Raw genomic sequence first — 16,282 nt, forward strand, 5'->3', positions numbered from 1 at the left:
TCATTTACAGTTAAAAAATAAACTACATTTTTCACACAGGATCTAATAATTTTTAATTGGTTGTACATCTGGAAGAATAGCATCTTTCAGTATTTGCTGCTCCCCAAAATAAAACAGCAAGTAAAGATTTACTTTCATGGTTGAAATCATGATAGTAATAATAAAATGTTTATTATTAAATTGCATCACAATAAGGCAAATTAATTAGAAATTACTGTAATTTATGTTGAACGGCATTAACTGTGTGTCACTGTTACCAGGTACATAAGTCAAAAGTCTTTACAAATGTAATGCAGGATGCTTGAAATCATTCATTTGGACAACAGAATTTTGCAAAAACAATAATCTTATAAAAAACATACTAAACGCTGATTAACATGAACACAATTATGTAACATATAATGTAGAATTAAGATAATTTGTTACTTTGTTAATAAACAAATGATGAATCTTAGAAAAAAAGTATAAACATCATTATATTTTCAAGTCATTTGTCAGACATTTGCTGATTTCTACAAATGAACTACTCTAATTTGAAAATTTGGGGGTATAAAACAGTTTCACAGACAACTCAAGACGTGAAAACAAAATATAATTTTTTACTATTGTCTGACATTTTTGCACTAATTAACTAATTGATATAATAATATTCAATAGAAAAACAATAATATTTCTAAGTTGCAGATCTAAAATAATCACTTAATCTTAGCTAAGACTGAAGCCACATAAATACCATTACAGGGTTGCATGAAATGCACAACAAAAAAAGTGTGTGATTATTTTGCAATTGTAGTATGAATTAAAAAAATAAATAAATATAAAAATAAAATAAAATAAGTAAGAAATGATGATGTTGTTACTGGATGCTGTACCAAACAAGTATGTTCTATTATGTCTGGAAAATAATTTGTAGGCTGGGGCATCTTTATTGCATCACAACAATTCATTTGTAATAGTATTTTGTGACACATTTTAATTTTATCAAAAAATTGCAGCTCCTGCAATTTTGATATTGCACTTAGCCATATTGCGATTTAGATAATATTTGGTTTCACTTGAAATAATTCTGGTTCACTGAGGAGCATTGTTGTACATCACGTACCTTCATTATTTAACCTATTCCTGTCTGTCTTAACTGTGTGCTACTAGAAACAGGGAAGAAGGTATACTAAAGGCAAGTCTAGAAGAATCTTAGTAATTCTCCTGATAATGCCCCCAACTTTATTACCAGGGGTTTAAACATAAACCAAAAGTCCTCCAACCATTGATTATCTTTTTATTTCCACAACTTCAAACCCTGCAGAACCACGGGAATCTATTTATCTGATCCACGACATCAACACACCAATGCCACACTACTATCTAATGAATAAGGCATTTATACCTTAGATCATTTGCGTCTCTGAGCTCAAAGGTGACTCACATATGGTAGTGATTGGCAAGTGTGTGTGTGTGTGTGTGTGTGTGTGTGTATATGTGTAAGAGAGAGTGTGATGGGTTTAGGGGGCACAAAGGGACCCATTTAGACAGCTCATCACCCTCACCCCCTCCATCTCACATCAGAGCAGCTAACTGACTATGCCGGCGGCTCAGAAACTCCCCCTCCCCTCACACTAACACCATTTCACTCTGTGCTCCCCAACATTACACAAACACCAGATTCCATCAAAGATCCCCCTCCCGACTCCTCTGAATGGACAGAGCGGGCCAAACATCACCCAGCCTGAGATGACTGGTCTGATCACAGAGGCTGGGCACAGCTTCGAACAATCCTCCACAGTGTTCGCTCACACCCAGGCCACCACATGCCTCTAAGATGTGGAGAGGGCAACGTAGCCAAATTAACCATAATATGTGTCTACTGTATCGTATTTCAAATAAATGGATCGTATTTACATGTAATGTGCAGGTTCTGTATGAAAACAGATGCTGCGACCACTGTCCAGTCCTCATTCTTCCACAATGAGTCAGCAACTCCTGGGCGTGCAGGCTGTCCCTGCACTCACAGAGAGTCTTTCGTGACAGAGAAGGAGGACAGAGTGATCAGATGTGTGCCTCTGGTTCACTATCCGACCATCATCTCATGTCTGCCCACAAGCTTTGTTATCTTTAGGGCTGTCTGTTTGTTTGTTTGTCAGTCTCAAGTGCTTCTCAGAGTTAGGCCTGATGAAGTGAAGTCCCCAATTTCCCATATAAAAATCCTGGAACAATAAACAGAAATATGAAGTGTAGGCCTGCAAATGCAGGAAGATGTTTTCAGAGGATTAAGAGACTGGAGACAGGCGGCTTTGCCCAATGACATGGCGGGATGGAGAGATTTGAACCTTCATGAGCCGGGCTACAAGCTTTGCATAAAAAACTCCAGCGTGAGAACCATCCTCTTCACCCTGACATCAAGAATTATGCAAACACTGCAGCTCACAATAAAAATCAAACCTTTAATTTAGGGTTGCAACTAATTACTAAACTAAATACTAACTAAACTACCTAAACACTGTCATGTTTATCACGATTTCCCAAGCTCAAGTCTGCCTGGGTAACTACTTGTTTTGTTTGGCAAAATGTCCAAAATCCCTGAATTTTAAATTTACCACCGTAGAGGGGAAAAAAGGCCTTTATTACATTTGTGATGCTCAAACCAATCCTTAATCCTTCTGGCACAGAAGGATTAACTGAATATCACAATTGCTGCAGAATATTTTTTTCGACAATTGACATGATAAATGGGTGTCAAAAAGCATTGAAGAGTAGTAAAGGGCGATGTTTTAAAATTTCTTGTTTTGTACAACCCAAACAGTTAAACAGTCTAAAACTTAAAAGTATTCTATTTACAATATAAAACAAAGAAGCAGCAAAACTGCAACAAATAGCAATCTGCAATTTTTCTGATCGCTACAAGGCAAAATAAATTACTCAAATTGATTACTTCCAAGGTTGGAAATTAGCACCAGCCACCAGCCAAATGCTGTTAAAATATGCAAGTACTGACTCCATAAGTATTGAGCTTGTCTCTTGGAGCTGTGCTGTGACCTGTTTTCCCAGCCCAGAGCTCCTCCGTCTGTCTGTCCAGGTCTGACTAGGTCATAGTAACCACACTGTGAAAACCAGCGGCCCAGCAAGCCTGTCAGCAGGGAGGAGGCTACCAGGTGGGGCAGACCACGGAGAGCAGACAGGGGTGAGAGAGAAGCGCCGCTCCACAAACAAGGCTCAGCCTGACCCCCGTCGCTCAATTCACCCCCGAGGTCTACGGAGCAGCGACACTGAGGAAAAGCCTCAAAAAAACACAGCCCACCACATTCCACCAAAACAAACAAGCAGGGCCACCCAAATTTTTCAATTAGAGCCCTAAGAGGGGGCCAGGAAATGGATCAGCATAGCGTTGCCCCCGCCATCCCCCAGCCAGGCAGTGCTGACTTTGGGGAAGAGAAGGAGATACACAGAGCTCTGCAAGCTCTCACTGAAAGGCTGAGGACTTCTAGCATGGATGTCGACACAAATGATGGAGGAGCTCAGTGACAACTTATTCCTGCAACATGGCGCCTGCCTGCAACTCACCTGCCAATCAATTACTCTCATTCACTCTCTCAAATAATCAATCAAGTTGAACAAACACACATGGTAAGGTACTGTTTACTCTAAAAAGCCTATTTAAAGAAAGCATGTGTGTTCTAACAATATTTGACAAAAGCACACAAGAGGAGGAATTATAGAGGCTTAGACTCTGTTCTGTTTGAAAACACTTCACGTGATGAGGCTGAGCTGAGAGATGTGTCTATATCACAACTGGGAGGATTTAAGGTTTTTAAATGAGTTACATCTTGGAGGTAGAGATTAACCCATAATTGAACAATTGATATTATTTCCTAATTGTTTATCTGGAGTTTTTTGTGTGTGAGTTGCTGCGTATTGGAGATATTGGCCATAGAGATGTCTGCAGTTTCGACACTAAACTTATGGTGCTCAAAGGGCCAAAAAGAAACATCTGAAAAATTCTAGAGCAATGTCTCTTTTCAGAAATAATGACACCTGTTACTCAAGATAACCCACAGACTTTGTTGTGAGCAGTTTCATGTCAGAAATATTTTCTTTCTAACCAACTACACCCACCAACTATATTACTGCGCACAAGAAAACAGAATGTCTGGGTTTTCGACTGCTGGTCAAATAAAAAAATAAATTTGAATACATCTCCTGGACTTGCGGAAAATTAAAACAAGCATTTTTCACTCATTTTCTTAATCAAGAAAATAATCAGCAACAAACACAAAGTTTTATCAATCAAAAGTGATTGCAGCTACATACAAACAACTGTGTAAAGATTTTATAGTGTCTTTTTCTATAGTTCCAAACTTTTCCCCATAAGCCTCATACTGACATGAAATTATGCCTCTTAAAGGGAAACATTCCTGATTTTCAACCAGCTATGTTTCATTGCTGTGTGCAGGTTAATAGGGTTTGGCACCTTGTTAAAAAAGCTTCACTGGTCTTGCGGTTGTGACAAACTGCAGCTCATACTGACTGTTCACTGTTACATTTATGGAATACTGCAAGTCTGATGTTCAGTCTGTCCCAAGTGCACGCACACCGTCTCATTGCTTTACACACACACACACACACACACACACACACACACACACACACACACACACACCAACACTGAAAGCTTTGGCAGAGGCTGCAATACACTCTGCTGTTTTCTGACATTGTTTACATTTAGCTTTGTTTTGTCCTGTACTGTGCCAACACAACATGGCAACTTTATGTATACAAGCTTTCTCCCGAGATTTTAATCATTTGAGTCTCTGTGACTGGAAATGCAGGTTGAATAGGGGAGATGGGGGTGAAATGGTAATACTTTCTAGTTGTAATGTTATTACTTAAAAACTAAAACTCTCTAAAACTCTATTTTGATTTTGATTTTTATGCAGGTACCTTGTATCTGTTTTCTACTTATTAACAGTCATCGATTGTTTTTAGGTGCAATGTTACAGTCACAATATTGGCTGAAACACTAGACGTCAAATGTAACATCCACCGCAACGCAGGGGCAATTGTAACATATGTAATAAACAACTGTCTGCAAATATGTGTTTAAAGCCTTTCTTGTGTCACCATAAGGGCTAAATATCTTCCATCTGCACAAAAAACTCATGCACTTCAGCACTGCTGTTGGGAAAAATCTTAATGGAAACAGTGATCTATTTCTGCTGCTTGACTGGACAAAGAGAAGATTTATATGTGCAGAATCTTTTTCCCATTCATTTTTCTGCCAGGCCGCAGACAGCTTTAATAACCAAAGTAACAAACTGTGGTAGAACATGACCAGGTCTTTCACATAACTGCCAACGCCAAACAGAGACCCACTGACAGTGAGGCAAGAATAACATGCATGAACATGAAAAGAGGCATGGCATCAGTGTTGGTCAGTAATGTAGCATTATCAACTCTCAATCTTTAATGAAATCATATTGTAATTGTTGTAACTGGCTAACTGTATGATTCCAAATAAAATAACTAAAATTAATTATATATATTTTTATGTTACCTACATGTGACAAGTTTTGTCTAATGTATTACCTGATGAATAATAATCGCTTTATTGTACCTAAAAAACAATTTAGTCTCTAGGTGCTGAAACACTTCTTAAAATTATTTACCAGTGATAAAATTCAAAGAAATCGAATGAACAATCAACTCTTATAAATAGCCTAATTGCTAAAGGATTTGAATTAATCACTGAAAGCATCAATGTCAATATTACCTCACACAGGATTATGGGGCTATGCTTGGTGCACATTAACTAAAACAAGACTGATCTGAATACACTTTACAGATAAATAAGATAAAGATAAAGCTCACTGATACATTCTAATAGTTATAGGCTGGTCTTATAGTCATTTGATGTGTATATACAATATATTTCATTGCAATATAAAAAGTATGACTACCAATGATGCACAAACTTGTCAATGATGCAGAAATATTTTAATTTCAAAGCAAACTTTGTGGTTTGGAGACAACCACAGAGCTTTGTGGTTGTCTCCTAGGATTGACCCTTCTGAAAAAAAACACAATTTAAGTCTTTTGAAAGTCGAGTTTTTGTTGAGTCGAGGGTGAGATTTTTTTTATTGTTATGAGCATCACGGACTATTTTCTTCATATTGAACTGAATGTATGAATAAATTTGTTGTGATCACTAAATGGTGATGAACAAATATATAAAAAAAAATGTAAAGCGGAAGGTGGATAGATTTATATATGAACAGCTCGTCAGATAAAGCAGCTATAACACAAGTACTGTTTGATGTGGCATCAACGCGTCGCATTCACGGCTATTACAAAGTCTTAAGGCATGTTTTCCTGTAAAAAAACAACACAATACCTTTAAATAGACTGATATTTCAAGGGAGTTTGGAACAGTTAGTCACGTTGCCCGGTAAGACGGTGCAAGATGACGACATTAGCCGCATCTTTCGGCTATTTCTGCTATCATAGAAGCCCGTTGCAACACGCTAAACAACCCATTTGTGATTTTAGAGAAAGAGCATCAGATCTGTTGACAAATTTGACATCTACCGTTAGCTTAGGCTAACCTGTGTTTGGTAGCAAGCTACTCGTTTTACCGGAAGGGTTAGGAGTGGCTGTCATTAGTGTTCGTCGTAGTCTTCCAAACCGCTTACATTATCTCATGTCCTACCATTATGACTTCGATTCAATTTCGAGCATTTAGGAAAGAAACATGTTAGAGAAAATAGTGACTTACGGTTTACACAGCGGTTGGACTGCAGCGACCGTTTCCTGTATCACGTGATAACTTCCGGCTTTCCGTTCTCAGTCACAGCCTTCAAAATAAAATAAAGTATAATGAAATAAAATACAGCAAAACATGTTAAAATTTAATTAAATAACATATACACTATTACTCCTAAACATACAATTTTATATCTGTTTTGTTTTTATGCCTCTAAAGGTAATTCTGAAAGAAAAAGCAAGTTGGAAATTATGCTACCAATTGTCTATTTATTTAAGAAAAAGTAGGCTAACTTTAACTTTGAAATTCTCTACATTTTAGTCTATGCAGTGAACAGTTCCGCAGTGGTGTTAGAAAAAACGTAATGTACTTAAGCACATTTACTTAAACAATGTACTTAAGTACGGTTTTATGGTTTACAGTTGTAGTTACATTACAGTTTAAGATTTTAAATACAAAATAATAATGATAATAATAAACACATTAATAAACTAATAAAAATATGATGCAATATGAGTGATTAAAATTCCCATCACTGTATAAAACTGTTGCAATAAGCTCTACCTAGAACGCAACAACATAAAATGTTCCTTAAAAGTATGCATTAATAAATTAATTCATTAAAATTATAAATTAATTGATACATATCAATTATATAATAATCATATAATAAATGTATTTTAAAGGATACACTGATCTAGCTGAACCTCTTTTTTTGTTTTGCTTGACAACATACAGATGGGCTGTTGGTGCTGCACTTTAGTCTGAAAGGCCCTTTTCAAGAATTAATGGATGTATTAATGTGTTGTAATAACATCTGATGAGCAGTTTGATAGATGGGTCATCTAGTGTGTGCTCAGAGTGTATGTCAGATTAAATGCAGTTGAAACAGCATTATTACCCTGCATGTTCCTCTGAAGTGTTGGATGTCCTTTGTGTGAGAATTCTGAAGCCCGGTGGGAGCTTTGCTTCTTTCCTCATCTCTCTTTTCACGGTGCATCACTGAGGTATTTCCACTTGTTCTGGGAAAGGCGCAGCATCATTAGAAATGCAACAGAGACCACCCAGGCACACACTAGAACACTGATACCATTACATTTATCTCACCAAATTGTGCAGGGCAGAAAGAATTTCTGTGATAAGGCAAGGCCCAATCCCGGGGGAAACCATATTGTCCAATTAGACAGGGTAATCTGATAATTGGGGGATCAAACTGTGACTTGGGAGTTTGCACAGATGCTGATGCAACACAGGGGCTGTTTGTCTACATAAACATCAACTTACAGCAATGACGCTGGAAGATTTTGATCTCGGTCTCAGTGGTACAGTCCTTGCCAGTGAATGAGAACATCAGTTGCATATCACACATACCAACTGGTGCATCTGGAAATCAGAGGGTTACTTTGCACATTCTTCTATATGCCATGTTTTAATGTATCAGTGTAATGCATGGGAAAATATTCCAAGAGAATATTTAAACTTGTATCAATTTCCATCAATACTACCAAACAAGGCCAGTTTTCACATTATACAGTGGAAAGAACTTATTCACTTATTCACAGTAAGATAAGACGCAATTTACCACTCTCAGATCTTTTTGTTGAATATGAAGATGGGGCCAGGAGACAGTTAGCGTTCCTGAGCTAAAAGGGACAGTTCACCCCAAAATCAAAAATAAGCCAACATATTTTTGCTCTTACCCACAGTGCTCTTATCTCTCTAGATTGTTTTAGTATGAGTTACCAAGTGTTGGTGATACTGGCTTTAGAGATGTCTGCCTTCTCTCCAATACAATGGAGCTAGATTGCACTTAGCATGTGCATTAGCTCAAAGTGCCTAAAAAATACATTTTAAAAAATTACCAGCATACCCAAAATCATGATCCGGTTACTCAAGATAATCCACAGACTTGTTGTGAACAGTCTACTTTCTTTCTACCAAACTACACACACCGACTGTATCACTGAGCAGAAGGAAGGGTGCATCTACTGCTAGTTCACCTAATACCACTGAGCCATCTAAGTTAGTCAAGGAGGACAGCATTAATTGTCTCTTTTACACTGCTTGTTCAAGGCGGGAATGTTGTGCCATTATGCCGCCTTGCCATTCTGTGTAAAAGGTACGATCAAAGAATGAAGGGACAGAGTAATCTCACCTTTGTTCTGGGAGATATAACGACTAACTGTGTCTGTATAAAGAGGACAGCCCACAGGACAGCACCATGGACAGGCGTGATGTTTTGATGACATGTTAAGTGTGCGACCCACCATGGGAGACTTATAAAGCAGCTGTTAGCAGTTAGCTCTAACGCAGTTAACTTAAAGAGGATGAACAGCGGCAAGAAATATCCACAAATAATTCGATTCAGGAGCTCCTTACCCTCCGAGCAGAGGACGAGATGAGCCGCCATATAACAGAAAAGGTAAATGATTGTTACTGCCATGTTGATTCTATTGTTATTACTTATAAAGTGCTGCCAACACATATGTTATATGTCACATAAGAGGCTGACTTTGTTCTATAAAACATTACGCCAGTCACGCCTCTTTTGGTTATGTAATGTCGGCATGCAATTTAAAATCATGAAGTGGAGCAGGAAGATGCCGCTATAGTTTGGTTCTGTGTAAAAATGCAAAGAAGGCATACAGAAGCAACTTTGCAGCAGCCCTTCAGCATGATCTCTATGTAAAAAGGGCTAATTTTTACATCTCAGGCTGCCACACGCATGAGCCTCTTATCCATGAGTAGATGCACACTTCCCTCTATGCTGTGATACAGTTGGCAGGTGTAGTTGAGGTAGAGAGAAAATAGTTCCTCTATGAAACTATGAAACCTAATAACATCTGTGGATTATCTTGAGTAACTGGGTCATGATTTTTGGAGAGAGACATTGTTGTTGAGTTTTAAAGATGTAGTTTTTTGGCACTTTGAGCACCACAAGCTGAGTGCCATCTAGTTCCATTATGTTGGCAAAACGTCAGACATCTCTTAGGCCAATATCTTAGACACTCAGAAACTCACACCAAAACATACTAGACTGACATAGGACACTACATGTAAGAGTTAAAATGTTGTATTTATGATTTTGGAATGTAAAGTTCCTTTGAATACTGGTAACAGGGGAAACAGCTCACCTGGTTCTGTCTAAAGGTCACAAAATCAAAATATCAGCATCTCCAAAACTCACTCATTAACACATTTATATTTACTGTATGTTTTGTTTAGAAAAAGTGTAAACATGACAAGTTTTGGATTAACTTACCGTTATGTGCGGCACAATTTTTTGGCTTAGGCTGGTGGAAGTGAATAGTTTCTCCCTGTTTCCAGTCTTCATGCTAAGATAACCAGCTGCTGGCTGTAGATTCACATAAAGGACAAATATGAGAGTAGTATCAACCTTCTCATCTAACTCTTAGCAAGAAAGCAAATAAGTGTATTCATATAACTTTTTTCAGACATCTTTACCTACTGCTGACAATATTGTTATTTAGCAAAGAACACGTGATTGCATGTTGTTTTTTTAAATAGAACAAGCTCTGTGAGCAGGTGTTAAGGTGTGACCCCGAGGGACACTGCTGGTGCCTTGATCCTTACTGTGACCCCCCAACCCTCTGTAATCCACATCCCGTAATGGCACATGCTGCGCTGGCACCATTGCTCATCCCTGAACCCTATTGTTCATTGTTTGTCTTCTCCAATTTTTTCCCATGGGCCCCTGGCCAGTGAGAGGAAAAGGTCACTGTAAATATTGCACTGAAATCCTCCCTCCCTCCCATGGAGCTCCTGAAGATGGAACAGGCGACCAGTGGGTGAGCACTTCCTTCCTGCGCAGGGCATTTCAACTGTAAGACATCAAACAAGTATGAATCCCTCAATGTCAAAGATCGCTGCAGTGAGATCATATGCTCAGTGTTGACATTACAATAACCTGGGCAGGTCTCAGCTCTTTGTTAAGCATGTCAGATAGTGTAATATCTACATATGTGGCTCTGTGTGCCATCACAAAGCAACAATCTATCAAGAAAACTGGACTGTACACACGAAACCACACAAAGCTGCCCTTTAGTCGGTCTCCGCAATTGTTAAATGAGCAAAAATATATTACTAATGACTAAGCATGAATCCAACCCCTACTTGTATTTTGCATTACATAAAATGTGGATTTCAAGGGAAATTAAGTGAAGCTTAGCAACCTCTGACCCATGTGTGGCTAATCACTAGCCTGTAGCACTGCTGTTAATATAAGACAGGGAGATTTAAAATAAACCCCTGATATTTGGGTTTGTTTTGCTTCTGAGTGGTGCTCCTTCTCCCGCTGCTCCCCCTTCCCTGGAGGAGTCCAGTTCCCTGGGCTCTCAAATTTGGGCTCCGGAAATTCAGGCCTGTGCCAGGCTTAGCTTTGGAAAGGCATCCAGATGAACACAATGGGAGAGGGAGAGTGAAAGGGGAACAGGGAGCCTTTCAGTCAGAGAGCTAATGAAGTGATTGACACAGTGGCTGGATAACAAGACTAATCAATAGATGGTGATATGAAGGGGGAATACAGAACTGATTTTACAACAAGGTGGTGGAAAATAATCTGATTCATCTCTGAAGATATCTTTCCTATGACCCTAAAGCTTTGTTTAACCAAATTACCAAAAGCATTTTCTCACCTACCTCTTGCTATGTGGGCAATAAAACAAGTCTGCGGCCACTTTAGCAGCTCAGTAAGGTGGTACTATAGCCACAGATCTGTTTTGAGCTACATGCTAACATCAGCTTGCTAGCAAACTCAGAGTGACAATAATAACATATTGAAGATTAACAGGTATTAGGTAATATAAACCCGAAAATGAGTTAGCATTTCAGCACTACTCGTTCCCTCAATTTGAAGTCAATGGGGGTTTTTTTGAGTGGATTTTTAGTTAGATGCCTGAAATAAGGTCTGTGAATAACATAAGATTCAGAGACTTTCATGTTTTGTACTATAACATAAAATACATCAATACCACGCTTGTGAATTTGAGGCTTTTATGTGTCTTAAAAGGCAGTAGGCAGTTACTAACAAGTGGCTAAATGAGACTATCGAACGTCAGCATGCCAAACACGGATTCACAGCCTTGTTATGGTGGCAACATTATGTCATGAGACCATGGTGTAGTTCATTTACAGCCATGCGTTATAGTTTTACTTCTGGCAGTCGCATTTAGGCTTAAAATATAATAAAACCAGTGTTTGCTTTTGGAGATCATATTTCTGAATAAACTGTGTAGGCCTATGTATCATAAATGTTTGGTTGCCACAGAGTTTATCTTGCATAAATCAAAAATCCAGTGGAAATATCCCATAAATTGTTTGACGAGGGAACCAGAGTGATGCTAACTTCTGCTTTGACCTACAAAAAAGTGTCATCACTTGAGCAATCTATACTTAGTAAGTGCAATATCTTATATTAGAGAGTTAATAGTCTAAAATTTGCTAAATAGCACTAAGCGTAACATTCCCAAGAGCTCAATCGGATGGGAATGGAATCAGGTTTGCCGACATTTTCTCATGAAACAAAGCACTTTTGATCTGATGATGGCACAGAAGTTAAGGGGTCACCTCACTGATTATAATTCATCCTGAGTGGGACATGAATGTCAAATTTCATGGCATTCTATCCAATAGTTGTCTATACATTTCACTCAAAATGACCTCCAAAACGACACCTCATGGTTGCCCCTGAGGAAAAGCAGGGGATCAGATAGAGCATCAACTCTTTCCAGCAAGGTCAGCAAGCCAATAGGCCAATGTGGTTTAAAATTCAACAGCAACATCTTGTTCCTCTAGATGTTCCACAGCAACCTTTTTTTTTTCAATGGGAACAAGTTCCAGTCAAAAACTTTTCACAGCAAGGTCTGTTAACTGGGACCACAGTACTAATGAGGAAAAAACACATGTCAAAAGAATAAAAAAATTTGAGGCAACTTAAGAAGAATTTTACATTGTACAATTACACATAAAGTGCCTGATCTTTTAAGGTGTTCCAATCAATGTTATCATATTCACACTGGATTGTTTAAAGGGAGATATTTGCACATCCAATGACCTCAGATGCAGGTGTGTTGGAAAATACCACTAGACACTTGAGAGGAAGATCCTGCACGCTGCTCGTACTCAGCATCACATTTTATTAAACTGTGATGCTGAATACAATGTACATAACCAGAAAAAGAGGTAGGTATAAGCCACCCCATACACCCTCACTGCTTTTTACTGAAGAAATGGCTCTTGTGAAAACTGTTGACAGCAAGTTCTGTGAAATGTCCAGAGGAACAAGGACACTGTTTCTGGATAGAGTTGTTGTTGATGTTTAAAACACTAGTGACATAGCCCTATGGATGATCATGCTGGCCTGATGGTTGCTCCACCACTTTAAAACAGACTGAAATATCTTATTCCCTGCTTTTTTTCTGGGGCAAACTTGAGGTTGCCTATGGTCTTTTTGAGTAAAATGTCTTAATAAGTCTTGACAACAAGAGTAAATACTTGTGTCAAAGGTCCACAGGGACCGAAATAACTTGTGATGCTGAGCAAAAGCAGTGTGCGTGATTGTCTTTTCAAGACTCATATTAATAAAAGTCAAATGATAAATGTGTAATGTAACAGGACTCATTTATAGTCATTTATTTATTTGTTTTTTGTGATTTATTTACTTATTTATTTATTTTTTATCTTTCTATTGATAGGTGTTAGTCTGTGCCTGGTGTTTCCTCACTTGTGGTAGTGTTTTAAATGTGTGTGTGTGTGTGTGTGTGTGTGTGTGTGTGTGTGTGTGTGTGTGTGTTGTGTGTGTATGTTTATCAAATAAAAGCATAAAGCCAAAAAAGAGAGAACTTGTAGTGTCTTTCAGCTCACTGTTTTGGTTTTAAAGGCTGAAACTTTACTGTTTCGTTTAACACTCTCAGTACACCTATCTTACACCTATCACCTATCTAAGTTACAATGACAAAATTGATTTTTTTGTTGTTTGTTTTATGTGTAATTTTGATGAACTGACCATTAAACTATAAAGACACAGGGGATATTGGAAAATTCCTGCAGTTTAGTGCAAAAACCTGGAGAAAAAGAGTGGGTGTGAGAGGGTATAAAGGGGCATTTTCCCAAATATGTTCAGGCTTTACCACCCAGGTTACCATAACATGTTCTTTGCCTTCTCATAACACCACTCCTTCAGCCCCCCCAGGCCAGACAACAGGCTACTGTGTCTCAGGAGGCACACACAGGATCGGCTCTGAGAACTATGTGGGGAAAAGTCTAGAAAGTAAAATGAAAAAAGGGCGCTGAGGACGTGAAGATGAGCCAGAGCGACTTCCTCTGACACGTGTTGTCTTCCAAAAGCTTGTTGTGGAGTCCCGCCTCATATTTTACTCTAACATGTTCATGAGTAACATAATTTTTAGAGGAAACAGCTTTAATTTACAGGGGCCAGCTGAAGCCATCGATGCATGCTGCAGTGTGTGCTCCGTCTTTGATGAGATGTGACAGGTCAGAGTGTGTTCATAACTGTTTGTGTTTATAAACAGGTGGACTTGGTTACAGCTGGGGGTTATTTGTGTGCTAGATGGTTCTGAGCCAATCGCAATCAAGAGGAGAGCATAATAAAATCATACACTCACCCGGCTGATGTTATGCACTCAGTCTCTGTTTTCTGTCGTCATTGGTCGGATGTTTGGTTTTTTTTTTTATTGGTCTGATGCTGCCATATTTTCATTAGTAAGATTATATCCTTTCTTAAGACATTCCCATTGTAGCTACATCATTTCATTTAATTTAGGTGTAAAATGATGTCTATTTTTTTTTTTTGCAAAGATTAGTTACTTTAATTAGCATGTTTTTTAATGTTTTTAAAGATTATTATGTATCATGGGTTTTTTTTGTATTGTATTACATGCAAAGACAAATAGCATATTTGCCTCAAAAGAAACTATTTTTTTTATTTGAGTTAAATGTAAACTAAATGCTGGCAGAGAGAGAAAGACATAAAGGACTCGAATAAAAGGTTATAAAGCACTAAGAAGTAAACCATAGAGTACAGTGTAATTGGAAAAATAGGGGACTTATTTAAAAATTTGGGGATTACAGGGGACGTTAGGGATTAAAAACACCACATGACACACACTGAAAATAAAATTATATCTTATTTTCCACTGTGTGAAAGGAAGAGAGAGTCTTAACTTGAATGAGCCCTTTAATGCCACACATGGGTTTTTTTATCCCATGGATCAGCCTGTAAGGATTTAACACACTCAGGAGGAACCCAATTGGCCTCGATGAATATTAACTGGACTTAACGTGCAGCATATTGGCTCACAAATGATTTCATAATATGTCTTCATTTCCTTTGTTAAATCAATGACAGTGAGGATTCAGGCCTTGGCGGGCAGCCTCACTGTGTCCTTGGGATTTTCTCTCTTTTTTGTGCAGCCCAAATATTTCCAGAAAGTGAAAAAAATAAACCAATATGGTCACAGACCAGAAGGGGGTGCCCAAGAATGTCAATTCTGAACTGTGCTTTTCCTCTGTGGTGTTTGCGGAGAGCCGAGGATGTAAAGTGTGAGCCAAACACTCAAAGTTTTTGCTTGAAACTTTAAATTGATGATAAAATGTGGATGACAAGTTGGTGTCTGCGAAGTGAACTTACTTGAACCCAATTCCTATATTGATTTTAGTCCCGATACACCAGTTCCACATTTACTGAAGAACAAACCTAGACACAGGGAATAGACAAAGGCAGACAAAATAATAAGAACAAAGTGCACATAATGCATAATGCAGCCCGTGATTTTTTTTATTTAAAGCATAAACTATTCTCTGAAAGAATAAATTTAAAAAACTACAAATGTGAGCTTTCAGTGTTAAGACATATTTTGGTGTGAGACAAATCTATTGAGCCTTCATAGTCAGCTTTTACAATAATAAATATTTTCTATTTTAAAGCACTTTTTAGTGCAAAGTGCTTTTATTTGGAAGGAAAAAAATAGTCCAATAACAAGATACAGTGTAGGGTATTATAGATATAATAGTATAAAAGGATAGGGGAAAACAAATAAAAAACAATAATAATTCAAACACAAACACATGGAAGCAATTGATAAAGATATGTCTCAAAAATAAAAAGAAAAGGTCTAATAATTGTACAACAACCACACATTCGACAGTGATATAGCCTTAATAACAACTAAGCACAAGTTACCAGGGATGTTATCACCTATTTACCATTAAGGGGACAATTTTCAGTTAACGTTTTCTGTGACCCAACCTCCAGAGGGGTCTGGAGCAAATTCCCTGAGGAGAAAACTATAGAAACTTAACAGCTAAAGAGACCACTTCAGAGCATTTTAAAGCAAAAATTTTAGATGAGAGGTTCATCAAAGTCTTGATAACTGCGTGCCATCTTACAGAGCTGGCATGTGAGTAAAGGTTGCACAGGAAAAGTGCACACAATACGACATTTTTATGAAATATTTACACTTGACAGTTGACAGTAATATAGCCTACATAAAT

At 37.9% G+C, this 16,282-nt stretch overlaps 1 protein-coding gene and 1 long non-coding RNA gene across 4 annotated transcripts in view; both read right to left on the reverse strand.

Moving 5' to 3' along the window:
- The window catches only part of exoc2 (exocyst complex component 2), a 60,568-nt gene extending 53,726 nt beyond the window's left edge, over positions 1–6,842 (reverse strand). For 2 of the 3 annotated variants that reach the window (XR_015776576.1, XM_042483072.2), the window contains exon 1: positions 6,764–6,842. The gene's annotated coding sequence lies outside the window, so the exon portion shown is untranslated. Of the gene's footprint in view, positions 1–6,623 lie in introns of all 3 variants that reach the window. The other variant, XM_088077441.1, reaches the window with a different exon arrangement.
- A 1,193-nt stretch (positions 6,843–8,035) lies between these two features.
- On the reverse strand, positions 8,036–15,456 carry LOC148189514 (uncharacterized). Its single transcript, XR_015776517.1, has 3 exons — positions 15,420–15,456; positions 10,014–10,593; positions 8,036–8,134 (listed from the first exon to the last, which is right to left on the reverse strand). It is a non-coding gene; the product is annotated as an uncharacterized LOC148189514 (long non-coding RNA).
- Positions 15,457–16,282: the final 826 nt, after the last annotated feature.

This window comes from Plectropomus leopardus, chromosome 5 (genome assembly GCF_026936395.1).
Source record: "Plectropomus leopardus strain MGB_pleo_1.0 chromosome 5, ASM2693639v1, whole genome shotgun sequence".
Taxonomy (NCBI): domain Eukaryota; kingdom Metazoa; phylum Chordata; class Actinopteri; order Perciformes; family Serranidae; genus Plectropomus; species Plectropomus leopardus.